At 43.2% G+C, this 16826-nt stretch overlaps 1 protein-coding gene across 3 annotated transcripts in view; it reads left to right on the forward strand.

Moving 5' to 3' along the window:
- The window catches only part of AFF4 (ALF transcription elongation factor 4), an 89203-nt gene that overhangs the window by 6590 nt on the left and 65787 nt on the right, over nucleotides 1-16826 (forward strand). For 2 of the 3 annotated variants that reach the window (XM_006166867.3, XM_027767644.1), the window contains exon 1: nucleotides 1-37. The exons of the other annotated variant lie outside the window; for it this stretch is intronic. The gene's annotated coding sequence lies outside the window, so the exon portion shown is untranslated. The remainder of the gene's footprint in view (nucleotides 38-16826) is intronic. 3 annotated transcript variants of the gene reach the window in all.

Consider the following 16826-nt stretch of genomic DNA (forward strand, 5'->3'; position numbering starts at 1 on the left):
GGGAGATGGTTCGGGCCTAGCGGAGCCGGGACTGGAGGTGAGACGCGCTGAGGGACGGACGGACGGAGGGCCGGGCCGGCCGCGGGGGAGGGGTGGCCGCGGTCGGCCGACTCGGGGAGACCTGGGGCTGGGGCCGCTCCATCCGGCTTCGCCCTTAGCCTTGGCGTGGCCCTCCCCACCCTCCTGCAAAAAGAAAAAGGAAAATTAAAAAGGCTAACCCAATCCTAACAAAATTTCCCAGAAATCCGTCTTTTTCACCGTTTCTTCTTTCCTCTGGGGTTCCTTAATCCTTTCCATCCCTTAGCCATTCCATCGGCTGATTTGTTACTTTTTAATGCCCTCCTCGATTTCAAGTTATTTCTAGTTAAAGAGAAAATAGGCCCAGATTCTGGCTATCATTTCCCAACTAGTTCTCGCTTTCCTTCTCGCGATTCTGCGCACACCACCCCCCGCCACAAAAAAAAAAAAAAAAAAAAAAAGGAAAAATACCTTGTCTTTGACTAGCGAAGGAGGGTGACCACAAATGGGAACCTGAGGGTGCGATACTCGAATACCCCCCACAACTTCGGAGCCGGCCTGTTACCCAGTTAGCCTATGGCTCGTATTTGGATATTGATGTTTAGGCCTTTCCTCCAGCTGCCTGTGCTCGGGGTTAATCTCGTAATTGACGTCAGTGCTTTGTTCCTTCCACTTTGCTGTTCCTTCCACTCTTTGAGGATGGATCATGGGGTCCAGGAGTTTGGGGAGAATCTTTATTACCCTTTTCATTCACAAACAACATCATTTATAGGAAGTGAAACTACAAATCTGAAATGCTTGTGTATGAAGTTCAAACTAGGATGTAGAGTTCAATTTGGGGTTCTTGTAGTTTTTGTCAGTTTCAATTCACAAAAGAATTGTGTGATTTCTTCCCGGCTGGCCATGGGGAGATTTAAAACTAAAGCCATTCTCTTTGCCAGTGACCGTGTATTTCTTGAGGGAATCTAAGCTATAGGTGACTGAATAAACTGTTTGTAAATGTGACATTTAAAATGTATGCTGTGTTTCGGGCTCAGATGTGAAAAGCTCAAAGCTTTGTTTCTGTATTGGTTCTGCAGAGCTTTATAAAGCTTTTTTTTTTTCTTTTTTTAATTTAACTGTCCTTATCAGACTTGAAATATTTATACAGACTTTCTTAATTAGGATTTGATAAAGAGCTTTTGTAGCCTGTGAGTCTGCCTAGAATCATCTTTGGTTATATGTGCATAAAGAAGAGTTGGCAAGTGGCCACTTGGTTTTCCACAAAGCTGGCTTCTTTAAATTTCTCAGGTTTATTTTCTTTATTCATCACTGCATCTTTCAGTCACTAAACATAAAAAAGTCTTAAGAAGTTCTTTTTAACTTTTGGTAAGAGTCAGTTTACCAGAAACCTGGAAGCAGTCAGATGGTTTTATGTGTGTGTTTAAAAATGCCAGCAGTTGCATTCAGTTTGTAGTGGTTTGCAGGCTTTGATTTTTCTTATCTCCGAGGAACAGTAGGCAAATTTTACTTTAAGTAGAATTTTGCATCAAGTGTAGACAAGATAGAATGGATAACTGGGTTCTCCTGTACTGACCAAACCTTAACTATTTGGTTGAACAAAGAGCTTAGCTGTGTTCATTGGAACATAGTCTACAATTGTGGAACTTAAAAGTGACAGTATGTGGGGCCAGCAGGTGGCGGAGTGGTTAAGGCACGTCTGGACTCCCACATGGTTGACCACGGTTTAAGTTCTGGACCTGGCAGCTAACTTTCCCTCTCTTTCTGTCTCTCTCTGGTCAAATTTAAAAAATAATGGCATTAAATAAATTGAAGTAAATAATTATTTAAAAAATAAAGTGACAATATGATGCTTTGGTGAAGCTGTGTAATTAAGAATTCTTAAAGATAAAATATTTTTGTTCCGGTAAACTTTCTGCGTGTCAAATTCTCACAAGCAGATTCATCCACACATTCTCTTCTCAGTGCTCTTGAGTTCTTGTACCCCCCCCCCCAACAGTAAATATATCCTGCGGGGTTGTCATAGGTCTGTGCTAGTATCTTTAGATCAAGCATCTTCTTTTCTTTATCATTCCCAGTAGTTTATTAGTTGTTGGTGTGATATGAATATGATAATATTTTTTTGTTGAGAGGTTTTTGCTATAGGGCGCATGCGCTCACCAGACAGAGACAGAGAGACAGAAAGCGAGAAATCACCCCCCAGGGGGGATGGTCACGCCGCAATCCCTTCTCCTCCATTCTCCTCTCCGGATCTTGGGCACGCACGCACACGCGCCCGGCGTGAGGTTAAGCCACAGTGTCCAGGACTCCAACCGCGCGCAATCAACTACATGGGAGTCCAGCGACATAGCCATTATGCCAACTGCTGGTCCCTGAATATGATAATATTTTGCACTTGAACTTGTTCTGTCAAGTTGTTCAATCTTAAAATTTCACCGAAAGGTAAAGAAAACTGAATGAACAAGTGATCAATATTTGAAGGGCAAAAAGCATTAGTAACTTCAGAAGATGAGACAGAATGATGAAACCTTAAAGTAGTGCATCACACCTTTTTTGAGGAGGTAAGGTAAATGTAATGGTTTTATGTGTACCTGAGAGGAACAAAGAAAACAGGTATTTTTATTTTCGTGGCCATCTACTGGTTTAGAATGGAGTTCCAAATGCATGGGGCCTCTCTTTGCCATGTAGTATTTTTCATAAAATCAATGAGGTACTTTTAAGTGTGGAGGGGAAACCTGGACAATGACCCAGAAGAGTGGTATATTTGAAAAATTAATGACTTAGATTTTTTTTTCACTTTAGCCATATTCTACAGGTATCTTATAAAAACTTTTCTAACCTATAACTATCTTGCTAAAACAGAGGCTTTCCTTTATAAACAAAGGTTTCTTGACTTTCTCTCAATCTTCATTATGTTTTTGCCATTCCCTCTTTCATTTTCTCTGCTAAGTTGGAACAATTATATTTGATTTCTGGGAGGGTGGTTGCCAGTCTGAGTTATTGTGAAATGCTGAGTTAGTGACTAAAGACTGCTTAAAGCTAACCTGACCTGTTACCTTGTTGCTCTCTGATAGGTAAGAAAAACGCCCCCACATCTTGTAACTCTCTCTATACCCATCCACCTTGGTTGTGGTTGTTGGTTTTGTTTTGTTTTGTTTTTTCTCCATTTTTTAGTGCTGTCTTTTTTTTTTTCTACTTTTTTTTTGGGGGGGGAGGTTTTTGCTATAGGGCTTGTGCGCTCACCAGGAAGACAGAGAGAGACAGAGAGACAGAAAGCAAGAAATCACCCCCCAGGGGCGATGGCTACACCACAATCCCTTCTCCGGGATCTTGGGCACGCACGCACAGGCGCCCAGCATGAGTTTTAAGCCACCCGGTCCAGGACGCGAACCGCGGTCGACTACATGGGAGTCTAGCGACATAGCCATTACACTAACTGCTGGTCTCTCTTTTGTTGTTTTTTTGAGAGAGATTTTTGCCATAGGATACACGTGCTCTCTGGAGAGATGGAGAGAGAGAAATCAAGGGATGGCCACGTTACAGTCTCTTTTCCATTCCTCTCCTGGGATTTTGGGCACGTACACACATGCCCCTGGTGTGAGTTTGAAGCCACCGAACTGCAGTCAACCAAGTGAGTCTCGCAATGTAACCATTACACCATCTGCTGGTCCCAGAACTGTCTTTTTTAAATGCCAAAGGGCATGAGCACTTGCTGGGAGACAGATGGGGGAGGAGAGGAAGAGGGAGAAAGCTCCCCCTGATGGGTGTGGTCCCATCACAATTCCTTCTCCTCCATTTCTTCATCCTGTTGGGGCTCCAGATATGCATGCACACATGCCCAGTGTTTTTAAGCTGCTAGGCCAGGACTCAAAAATGCCTCTTGCCTTGGGAACCAGCAGTTAGCGTAATGGCTATGTCGCTGGACTCCCACGTAGTCAACCACGGTTCAAGTCCCGGACCCGGTGGCTTAAAACTCACGCCAGGCACGTGTGCGTGCGTGCCCAAGATCCCAAGAGGAGAATGGAGGAGAAGGGATTGCGGCATGACCATCCCCTCTGGAGGGTGATTTCTCGCTTAAAACCCCAATCGGCTACGTGGTCCTTGAGTAAGTCTGGGCGAGTGGCTCAGCAGCTCAGCCTCCTGTCCTCCTGTTCTGTAATAGCAGGGCCCACGTCACAGAGCTAAATGGTATCATTTCATCGCGCTCTTCAGGCCAGGCCAGGCAGGAGAGGCTCTAGACGCCACTGTATTATGTTTGTAGAGGGTTCGTGAGACTCCGAGTCTGACAGTGGAGATGGTGTGTAAGACCTGTCTGTCAACAATATGCATGTAATCCTCCTTTTTCTTCTTCTTTTGTTTTATTTGTCTTTTTCTTTTCTTTTTTCTTTTTATTTTTGGAGAGGTTTTTACTATAGGGCTTGTGCGCTCACCAGGAAGACAGAGAGAGACAGAGAGACAGAAAGCAAGAAATCACCCCCCAGGGGCGATGGCTACACCACAATCCCTTCTCCGGGATCTTGGGCACGCACGCACAGGCGCCCAGCATGAGTTTTAAGCCACCCGGTCCAGGACGCGAACCGCGGTCGACTACATGGGAGTCTAGCGACATAGCCATTACACTAACTGCTGGTCTCTCTTTTGTTGTTTTTTTGAGAGAGATTTTTGCCATAGGATACACGTGCTCTCTGGAGAGATGGAGAGAGAGAAATCAAGGGATGGCCACGTTACAGTCTCTTTTCCATTCCTCTCCTGGGATTTTGGGCACGTACACACATGCCCCTGGTGTGAGTTTGAAGCCACCGAACTGCAGTCAACCAAGTGAGTCTCGCAATGTAACCATTACACCATCTGCTGGTCCCAGAACTGTCTTTTTTAAATGCCAAAGGGCATGAGCACTTGCTGGGAGACAGATGGGGGAGGAGAGGAAGAGGGAGAAAGCTCCCCCTGATGGGTGTGGTCCCATCACAATTCCTTCTCCTCCATTTCTTCATCCTGTTGGGGCTCCAGATATGCATGCACACATGCCCAGTGTTTTTAAGCTGCTAGGCCAGGACTCAAAAATGCCTCTTGCCTTGGGAACCAGCAGTTAGCGTAATGGCTATGTCGCTGGACTCCCACGTAGTCAACCACGGTTCAAGTCCCGGACCCGGTGGCTTAAAACTCACGCCAGGCACGTGTGCGTGCGTGCCCAAGATCCCAAGAGGAGAATGGAGGAGAAGGGATTGCGGCATGACCATCCCCTCTGGAGGGTGATTTCTCGCTTTCTGTGTCTCTGTCTGTCTCTGTCTGTCTGGCGAGCGCACACGCCCTATAGCAAAACCTCTCCAAAACAAAAAAAAATGCCTCTTGCCTTGTGGAATCCAGCTCCCTTTAACCACTAGGCCAGGAGGCCAGCCTCATTTTGATTATTTGAAGTGATACTCCTGTATGTGTAAGAGGTAGTAATAAATGTTCCAGTTACTGAGTTTTGGTGATCATTTGCATTTCTGTTTGTCTTGAGTTCCATTTTTTCTTCTGAGGGTTTTTTTTTCTTTAAGAATTATTTAACTTTATTTATTTATTTATTTATTTAAATTTGACCAGTGTGAGAGAGAGAAAGTGAGAAAGCAAGCTACCATGTCCGGGACTCAAACTGTGGTTGGTCATTTGTGAGTCCAGTGCCCTTAACCATAACGTCACCTGCTGGCCTGTGTTCTGAGAACGTTAATGTTATTGGCACATAGAAAATATCAGAGCCACTAGATTCAGTTCCAAAATATTTCCAAACATTTTAATAGTAGGAATACCCATTCTTTTTTTTTTTTTTTTAGAGAGGTTTTGCTATTGGGCGCATGCCCTCGCCAGAAAGACAGACAGAGAGACAGAAAGCAAGAAATCATCCCCCCAGGGGGATGGCCACATCGCAGTCCCTTTTCCTCCATTCTCCTCTTAGGATCTTGGGCATGCACGCACACGTACCCAGTGTGAATTGATGCCACCGGGTCCAGGACTCGAACCGCTGTCAACTACATGGGAGTTCAGCCACATAGCCATTACACTAACTGCTGGTCCCTACCCATTCTATTTTTGAAGAAAAAAAAACTTATTTATCTTGAAAGTATAGGCTACATCAGCTGCACTTTATTTTAAAAATCTGTAACCTGAGGAATGTTATTTTCTTTTTTTTAAAGAGTTATTTTATTTAACTTTATTTATTTATTTATTTGTTTTAATTTGACCAGAGAGGGACAGAGGGGGAAGAGAGAGAGAGAGAGCGAGCGAGCAAGCAAGCTGCCAGGTCTGGGACTCAAACTGGAGTTGGCCATGTGGGAGCCCAGCACCCTTAACCACCACGCCACCTGCTGGCCCCCAGGAATGTTCTGTGAGAATGCATTTCATGTAACCTTAGCTCTCTTGAAGTGCCTGATGAACCATGATGGTGGTTATTAGACAGGGAGACACAACTTCTTAGTGGGTACTGTCTCAAACTAATTTATTTATTTATTTTTTAAGAAGAATTATTGGGGCTGACAGGTGCCATGGTAGTTAAGGGCGCTAGACTCCCACATGGCTGACCGCAGTTCTAGTCCTAGAATTGGTGGCTTGCTTTCTCACTTTCTCTTTGTCTCTCTCTCTCACTCTGTCCCTCTCTGGTCAAATCGAAATAAACTAATCAATCAATAAATAAATAACATAAAATAAAATAATTTAAAAAAATAATTATTTAATTTTATTCATCACCATCATTTTTATTTGATCAGAGAGAGTGAGAGAGAGGGAAAATGAGTAAGCCGCCAGATCCAGGCCTCAAACTGTGGTTGGCCATGTGAGAGTCCAGCACCCCAACCCCCATGCTACCTGTTGGCCCCTACACTAATTAGTTTAATAATCATTTTCTAGGACAGGTGACAGAACTTCATGTATTTTCCTAAGGTTGTTGCAGCCAGTGAATCAGGATGGACATGAATAGATTTACCCTGGAAAGCCAGTGGTTTGGTTACCTGGGAGCATAATGATCTGTCCTGGTACTGGGTTCTCCCTGGGGCTGCTTTGGGCCTAAATGGCTTCTCCATGATTTTGTCAGTTTTGGAGTTACCTAGTGGGTTGTCACTTTCCCTTTCCGTGACTTCATTAGGGACGAAACAGTTTTAGGGAGAGCCGAGTACAGGCTAATACTCTGCAGAGACAGGTCTTCTGGATTCTTTGCCATTGCTTCCATTTCTTCCATCTGGGAAGTGATATTCCAGATATCACGTTTCCCTTTGGTTTTATACCTTAAAAATGCACTATCTTTTAAGATTTAGTGCAAGTACCTTTGCCTTAAAGTTTTGTTTGAATCTTCATCCTGCTCTAATTGTCATGGGATTGTACCCTGCAAGATGACATTTAGCACTCTTTATCAGGGAAGACACCCTAGGTGAAAGGAAAACTGTGTTATAATATTTCATTGTATATCTATAAAATATAAAGTTTAAAACAATAATCACAATATTATACACTATTATACACTAAGCACACCAACTAATTCTTTAGTATTATCATGTGTTCACATGTTCCTGATTACAGTTTTTGCTTTTTTTTTACAGTGTGATTGAGTTAGGACCCAGTAAGGTCTATATGTTACATTGGGTTTATATGTGTCTCAACCTTTATTTTATTGCTGTCAATTCCCTTTTTCTTTATTGTTGTTCCTATACAGTTGGTTTATTGAAGAAACCAGGTCTTTCTCAGGTCTGGATTGTGCTATGTCCCTATGGTTTCATGTACTATGTTCCTCTGTCCCCTGTATTTCCTGTAAATCAATAGTCACATTTAAAAGCTTTTTTTTCCCCCCTAGAGAGATTTTTGCTATAGGGCGTGTGTGCTCACAGGAGACACAGAGAGAAAGCGAGAAATCACTCCCCGGGGGGATGACCACACCACGATCCCTTCTCAGCTCTCCTCTTAGGACTTTGGGCATGCACACACATGCTCCTGGTCTGAGTTTTAAGCTGCCAGGTCCAGGCCTCCAACTGCGGTTAACTACATGGGAGTCCAGTGATGTAACCATTATACCATCTGCTGGTCCCTGATTTTTTCTTTTTCTTTTTTCTTTTTTTTGAGAGGTTTTTGTTATAGAGTGCGTGGACTCGCCGGAAGGACAGAGAGACAGAAACAGAAAGCAAGAAATCAACCCCCAGGGGTGATGGCCACGCAGCAATCCTTTCTTCTCCATTCTCCTCTCGGGATCTTGGGCACACACGCACAGGTGCCCGGGGTGAGTTTAAGTCACTGGGTTCGGGACTTGAACTGCAGTCGACTATATGGGAGTCCAGTGCTGTAGCCATTACGCTAACTGCTGGTCCTGCCTGATTTTTTTCTTTTAATGGAAAAAATACTTCTTAGGTAGTGTCGTGCATTTCTTACTCACTCTTAAACCTCCAGCTTGGCTTCTTATTTTGCTGCACCAGTAATATTATTCTTACTGAGGTTACCTATACTCAGCCAAATTGTATGGTCATTGCTTAGTCCTGTGACTCTTTCTATACTCGATATTGTTAACCATTTTTTCTTTGATAATGTTTCTCCCTCGACATTATGACTTCCCTCTTCCTGCCTTTCTTCTTACTGGTTGTGGTTTCTGCAGACTTCTAATTCTCTGCTAACTCCATGATACTGGTAGTTCTGGATTTTTTTTTTTGGGGGGGGGGGTTTACGCTATAGGGCGCGTGCACTCACCAGACAGACAGAGAGAGACATAGAGACAGAAAGCGAGAAATCATCCCCCAGGGGGGATGGTCATGCCGCAATCCCTTCTCCTCCATTCTCCTCTCGGGATCTTGGGCACGCACGCACACGCGCCCGGTGTGAGATTAAAGCCACTGGGTCCGGGACGCGAACCGTGGTCGACTATGTGGGAGTCCAGTGACATCCATTACGCTAGAGTCCGGTCCCAGTTCTGAATTTTAGCCTTGGCTTTCTCTTGTCTCTCTTCTGGGTGATATCACCCATTTCTGTTGCTTTGCTTATCATCTGTAAGTGTTTTGTAAATATCAGAATTCTTTCATCTAACTTAATACCCTCTTTAGAGATTGTCCAGTAGGCATTTTTAGTTAAGAAAGTGATACAGATCCAGCTTTAAGCAGAAAAGAAATGTATTGAGAACAAAGTGCATATCCCCTCCTGTGAGTTCTAAGAAAGAGGACCAGACCACAAGAGGACAGTTAGAACTCAAGAATTGCTGGATCCAAAGACTCGAAATGTGGTCAGGAGAATTTCCTTATCTCTTATGTGAAATTCAGAGTGTTTAGTTATATCTCTTTTGCTGTAGACTGACTTTTAACATTTGCTGTGTTTGAAATCTGATATCTTTTGCCATCAGAGAAAAACTGTTTTGACTATGAATCCCAGGTTCCAGGAAAGATACTCCTTAGGTTATGAATCTACTTCTGAACTCTCAAGTTTGGTTGGGGGGGCTACATTGAAATAGCATTCTTGAGCTGTATGCCAAGGAGCAGTGGAGTAAAGGACACTCTAAAACAGAGCTTCCACCTCATTTCTCCCGTGGCTATTTGGTGCTCATGTGGAGTTCTACTTTTGTCTGCTAAATGTTTTAACATAATATGTCAGTTATACATCATTCTTTGTTGTAGGAGATAGCCCACATTCATATCTAGCTCTCGCATCCAAAGGTCACCGTTCTCTCAAATTCAGATTCTATTGGTGATAGCCTCTATTGGTGCTTTGTCACAAGTCTTAAAAACTATGGACTGGGCTGGCAGGTGAAGTGGTGTTTGGGACGCTGGACTCCCACACAGCTAACCATGGTTTGAGTCCCGGATCTGGCAGCTTGGTTTCTCACTTTTCCTCTCTCCCTCTGTCTCTGTTTGGCCAAAATAAAATAAATAATACAATAAAAAAACCCCAAAAAACTCTGGACTAAATACAAAGCCATTTCCTAAGATAACTGATGTACAGTCATGGGGAAAAATAACTAGAACTCTTAAGAGGGGAGGGAAGGAGAAGGTATCATCATTATTCCCAAACTTACAGCTTGCTGACAGACTCAGTTCATCGCAAATGGAGTGAATTCTTCTGTCAGCCAACTGAACAGTTTTCTTTTCTTTATTCGTGAAAGAGTTGTTGCGAGTATGAGAGAGGGCAGAGGAGAAGAGGGAAAAGAGGCAGAAGCACTTTCCCCAGGGTCTGTCATGCTGTGATCCCCTTTGTCCAGTTCTCCTGTCTGTTGGATCTAGGGCCTCATGTTTGTGCTGAACATGTCTCAGGCAGACCAGGCAAGGATTCAACCCACAGTCCCCACGTGGGATGTGGCTTCTCATAAGCAGTATGTTACAGTCATGTTACAGAGCTGCCCCCAAATGTTTTCACTTCTGTACCCTGGAAGGATTTTCTTTGTCATCTCATGTTAACACTGAAATGGCATGTGAAAATGATGTTTAGGGGAGGGCAGTTCTGTGCTGCAAAGGGTCACCAAACTATAGTCAGCAGGCCCAATATAACCTGCTTTTTTTTTTTTTTTGAGAGATTTTCACTGTAGGGCGCGTGCGCTCGCCAGACAGAGAGAGAGAGACATAGAGACAGAAAGCGAGAAATCACTCCCCAGGGGGGATGGTCACACCGCAATCCCTTCTCCTCCATTCTCCTCTTGGGATCTTGGGCACGCACGCACACGCGCCCAGCGTGAGTTTTAAGCCACCGGGTCCGGGACATGAACCGTGGTCGACTACGTGGGAGTCCAGCGACATAGCCATTACGCTAACTGCTGGTTCCCATAACCTGCTTTTTTAAAAAAAAATTTTTTTTAAGATTTTTTTTGTCTTAGGGTGTGTACACTCTCCAGAGAGAGAAACAGAGAGAGGGAAAGCAAAAGACCACCCTGCAGGGGGTACAGCCATGCCGCAGTTCCTTCTGCTCCATTCTTTCCTTGCGATTTCACAACCTGCAAGCTAAGAATGGTTTTTACATTTTTAAATGGTGGGAAATAATTTTTAAAAAATTCTTTTTTGGCAGGGCCAGCAGGTGGTGTGCTAGTTGGGGCACTGGAGTCCCATGTGGCAGACCACTGGCTTACTTTCTCACTTCCTCGCTCTCACTCTTTGGTGCGCTCATGTGCACTATAGCAAATGAAATAAAAATAATAAATAAAATTAAATAATTTTTTAAAAAGAAAACAATTTTGACAAGTAAATATTATGGGAAACAAACTTTTGTGTGTATAGTAAAGTTTTATTGGAACAGTACACTGTTTGTTTATATGTTGTCTGTGGCTGGTTTTGCTGCTAGAGAGGTAAAGGTGAATAATTGTGACTATATAGCCTTACAAGCCTGAATATTTACTAACTGGTAGTAAAAAAGTTCATTGACCTTTGTCGTAGATCAGATAAGCCTTAGTGAATACTTGGGTCTGAGGATTGCTTTAAGGTTGAGTAGCTAGCTGTGAAGGTCCCTTTCACTTCTTTTCTTTTTCTTTCTTTTTTTTTTTTTCTACAGAGTGTGTGTGCTCATCAGAGACAGAGAGAAAAAGGGAAAGTGAGAGATCACCCCCCCCCCCCCCGGGGAGGGATGGCCACACCACAATCCCTTTCTCCTCCATTTTCCTCTCCAGATTCTGGTCATACATATACACATGCCTGTGTGACTTTCAGTCTACTGGGTCGGAATCTTGAACCATGTAGTTGGCCATGTGGGATCTGGGGCCAGCTATGTAGGTCCTTTTTACTGTGGTTGCTGTTAAGGTTTTTTGTTTGTAGAAAAAAATATATATGTGTATGTATATATGATGTATATTGTACATATAAAATATATACATGTATATATGTACAAATAAATGTGTTTAATATATATATATATTTTTTTTTTCTTTTTTGGAGAGGTTTTTTGCTATAGGGCACGTGCGTTCACCAGACAGACAGAGACAGAGAGACAGAAAGCGAGAAATCATCCCTCCAGGGGGGATGGCCACGCCGCAGTCCCTTCTCCATTCTCCTCTCGGGATCTTGGGCACGCACGCACACGTGCCCGGCGTGAGTTTTAAGCCACCAGGTCTGGGACATGAACCGCGGTCAACTACATGGGAGTCCGGCGACAATAGCCATTACGCTAACTGCTAGTCCCAATATTTCTATATTGTATATGTTATGCATATATTACAGATAGTATTTATAATGCATATATTAGGATATTTATACTATCACATAATATAGTATTATCGTATACTATATTAGACTCTATAGTATACTGTTAATACTGTGTTTTATGAATACTATTATACATATGTCTGTATGTATTACATGTACAGGCAGAGTCTTAGCATTGGCCTGACTTTAATTGGGGATTCAAAATCCACTCATCAGCTGTATCTGGTGGGTAAAATCATGCTGTAGATATAGCACGATTTCTCTTAGTATAGCTGTGTGAATGGGGAAGAGAATTTCCAGAAAACCTGGAGGTGAAGTGAGACTATTGACATTGATAGTCCTTGTAAATGTATAGATTTAACTGTTCTACTACTTTTCAGTCCCCTCATCCCCAAATCCTGCTCTGTTCCATGTCCTAGAGAATGGCACCACTGTCATCACTTTTTCCAAAAACCTGGATGTTTTTAATTCCTCTGTTCTAATATCTCACTGGCTCCCAAGATTCATCAGTACTTTCTTTCTGGGGCACAGATTTTTGTTACAGGGTGCATGTGCTCACCAAAGAGACAGACAGATAGCAAGAAATCATCCCCTGGGTGGATGGGCACTCCACAATCCCTTCTCTATTCTCCTCTCGCAATTTTGGGCACACATGCATACGCTCCTGGCATGAGTTTTAAGCCACTGGGTCCAGGACTCAAACCTTAGTCAACTACGTGGGAGTCTAGCGACATAACCATTACACCATCTGTTGGTCCCTCAATACTTTCTTAAAAAAGGGCCAGCAGATGGCGTAACAATTAAATCGCTGGACCTCCCACATGAACAACTGTGGTTTGAGTCCCAGACCCAGTGGCTTGAAAATCATGCTACGGCCCAAGATCCTGGGAGGAGAATGGAGGAGAAGGGCTTGTGGTGTGGCTATCTCCTGGGGAGAGGGGTGGGTGATTTCTCACTTTTCCTCTCACTGTGTCTCTCTCTCTCCAGTGAGTGTATGTACCCTAAGGCAAAAATAAATCTCTAAAAAAAAAAATCTTTGAATTCACACCCTTTCTTGATATTATCTACATTTTCACATGACAGCCATAATGCAGGCCTTCATTTCTCACTTGGATTGTTGCCGTAGCCTTCTCGTTTGTTCTCTTATTGCCATCTAATCTTCTTACATTGACTTAGAGTGATTTTTCCCACTAAACTACAAATCCGATTTTCGACTTCTTTTCTTCAGACTTCTTAGTAGTGTTCTGTATTCTGCAGTAGTCTTCTAACTGGACATTCTTGGGCATTAATGAGTTTTAAGAAACTTTGGAAGGGCTACTTTATAGCCATATACTCCCAAGGGGCTTTGTTACTGGTTTAGATTTTGTTTATTGTGTGCATGCCAAGTTACAATACATTATAGTCATTTTGCAGTGGTTCAGACAGAGAAAAATGATGGCTAAAACTAGGTCACAACATGGTATCAATATAGGCAGGCCAGCCCAAAAGAATCCTTGCATAGTAGGCAGTATCAGATTTTCACTATAAGATACATATCTTGATGCCATCTTTGTAATTAATCAACATGAAACAGTTTGCAGCATGAGTGGTTTTTGTTCCAAACTTGAGCAGTAGTTATGCTAAATACACATGTAATATAGAGTTCAATAAGGCACGTAACCGCAAATGAACAAGATAGATTGCTGGAGTTAATAAGTGAAGCCTGTTTAAAACCAGCATTTTAGAACAGCTAATTGGTATGGTAGTGTAGTGTTGGGTTTCCCTGAACTAGCAGAAAGGTTGGTAGTTATGTATATATTTTTAATTTCAATTTTTTAAATTGCCACAGGGTACATGTGCTCATCAGAGAGAGAGACAAAGAAACAGGAGAGGAAAAAGCATCCCCCATGAGGCATGGTCATGCTGCAATCCTTCTCCATTTATCCACCCTCTCAGGATTTTGAGCATGCACACACTCTCCGTGTGTTTCTTAAGCCACTGGGGCTTGCATTTAAACCACTGCCAGCCATGTGGGATCTGGCTCCCTTAACCAGTAGGCTACTATATATGTTCCCAGCTTATTGGCTAGTAGGAGAGGAGTCTTTAATGAAAATCAAAATAACTATGTACTTAATTTTGAAGGAAAGGGGAATTGTTTACTGAATTGCCTGAAGTTGTAAAGAGCACTTATGAGTTCAAGAAGCTTAGAAAGGGAACCAGCAATTAGCGTAATGGCTATGTCGCTGGACTCCCACGTAGTCGACCATGGATGGCGTCCCGGACCCGGTGGCTTAGAACTCATGCCGGGCGTGTGTGCGTGCGTGCCCAAGATCCTGAGAAGAGAATGGAGGAGAAGGGATTGTGGTGTGACCATTCCCCCTGGGGGGTGATTTCTCGCTTTCTGTCTCTATGTCTCTGTCTGTCTGTCTGGCGAGCGCACGCGCCCTATAGCAAAAATCTCTCAAAAAAAAAAAAAAAAAGACATTTGTTGGGCCAGTCTTGTGGCCAAGTGGATAAGGGAGCTGGATCCTACATGGTGACCATGCCGTTTGAATCCCAGTCCTGGTAGCTTTAAAAAACACACCAGGTGCTTATGTGTATGTGCCCCAAATCCAAGCAGTGTGGACAAATGGAGGAGAGAGGATTGTGGTGTGACCATGCCTCTCCAGGGTGTGCTTTCTCTTTCTTCTTTTCTCCATCTCAGTCTCTCTATCTCCTGGCAAACATGTGCATCCTCTGGCTTTTAAACAGATTACAGGTGTGTGCTACAATTCCCAGCTCTTTTTAGACAGAGTCTTGCCTTGTTGCCCAGGCCGGCTTCAACCTCTCAATCCTGTCTTAGCCTCCTGAGTCATAGATTACAGATTCAGGCCACCATGTCTGGCCTATAGGTGAGATTAGAAATCAGATCCGTGCCTCCTAGCTGGTCTTAACCTGGGCATCTTAGGAGTCTATAGCTGGTGTGGACATGACCCGGTAGCTGGGTCTACACTTCTAGGTATCTATTCTAGAAAAACACTTAGGACCAGCAGATGGTGTAATGGTTTTTTGCACTGCATTCCCACTTGCCCCGACCACAGTTTGAGACCCAGTGGCTTCAAATTCATGCTGGGTACATGTTCGTGCATGCCCAAGATCCCAGGAGAAGAATGGGGAAGAAGGGATTGCAGCATGGTCATCTCCCCTGGGGGATGATTTCTCACTTTCCTCTCTCTCTATCCCTTTGTCAAGCACATATGCCCTAAGGCAAAAACCTCTTTAAAAAAAAAGAAAATCTCACACTCATTGACAGAAAGAGAAATGCAAAAAAAAATTACTACAGCATTCTAATGACTGGAAAAGGGAAAACTACCTAAATTTGCCTCAACTAGAGAGTGGATAAACCATGTGGGGGTACCCAGCATTGAAAATAAATGAACTAGGTGCCGGCAGCTTGTGTGCTTAAAGGACTCGCATGTGACTGACCATGGTTTGTGTCCCGGACCTTGTGGCTTGCTTTCTCATTTTCCCTCTCTCTGATCAAACTGGAAAATAATAATAATAAATAAAGTTAAATAAAATAATCCTTTTTAAAAATGAGCTATAGCAACATGTATTAACGTGGATTAACCTCATAATGCTGAAGTTTAAAAGGAATCTTTAGAATATACCCTTTTTATAAAGTTGAAAATTATGCAAAGCAATTCAGTATCCTACTTAGGAATACATACACATAGAGTAAATGCTTAAAGAAATTCAAGAGGATGATTAAAACCAGAATCAGAATCATAGCCACTTCTTGCAGGAGGTGGAGAGGGAAGCCCTGGAGGTGTGATCCAGAAAGAGTACACAGCCTTCAACTGTGTTGGTAGTGCTTTACTTCTGAAGGTGGTTTATGGAAAGCACAAATATTCATTGTATTACTCCTTACATCTTTCTGGGTAACTTTTTACAAAATAAATCATTGCTAGGGCTGGCCCTATAGTCTAGTGCTTAAGGGAGTTGGATTCCACAGGGTCAACCATGGTTTGAGTCTTGGCCCTGATAACCTGAGAAGCCACTCCAGGTGCATTTGTTTGCATTCTCCAAATCGTGACGGGATGGAGGAATGGAGAAGAGATTGCAGTGTGACCATGCCTCACTGGAAGGTGATTTCTCCCTTCTCTCTTCTCTCTCTCTGGGGAGTGTAGTGCCCTCTAGAAATTAAAAAAAAAATTAATCATTGCTGAGGAAGTAGAAAAACCAGAGAGACTTTTGATAAGTTTGGCCTTGAAGGAGAATTGGGAGGAGACAGCGTGGTAGCTGGAGAGATACATGAGTTCAATGCAGACCTTTATTTTCTTTTAGAGGAACATGTTTGAATGCCCATGGAAAAGTTCAAGGAATTCATTAGGGGAGGAGTTCAAGTTGCTGGAGAGAAGGTAGTAGTTGATAAAGGTCCATAAAATATCACTCTCTGGTCAAAATAAAATAATTCTTTTTTTTTTTTTTTTTTTTTGAGAGGTTTTTGCTATAAGGGTGCGTGCGCTCACCAGACAGACAGAGACAGAGAGACAGAAAGTGAGAAATTACCCCCCCAGGGGATGGCGCGCTCGCCAGACAGACAGAGAGAGACAGAGAGACAGAAAGTGAGAAATCATCCTCCAGAGTGGATGGCCATGCCGCAATCCTTTCTCCTCCGTTCTTGTCTCGGGATCTTGGGCACACACGCAAACACGCCCGGCCACCAGGTCC

Source organism: Tupaia chinensis, unplaced genomic scaffold, assembly GCF_000334495.1.
Source record: "Tupaia chinensis unplaced genomic scaffold, TupChi_1.0 Scaffold144346_1, whole genome shotgun sequence".
In the NCBI taxonomy this organism is placed as follows: domain Eukaryota; kingdom Metazoa; phylum Chordata; class Mammalia; order Scandentia; family Tupaiidae; genus Tupaia; species Tupaia belangeri.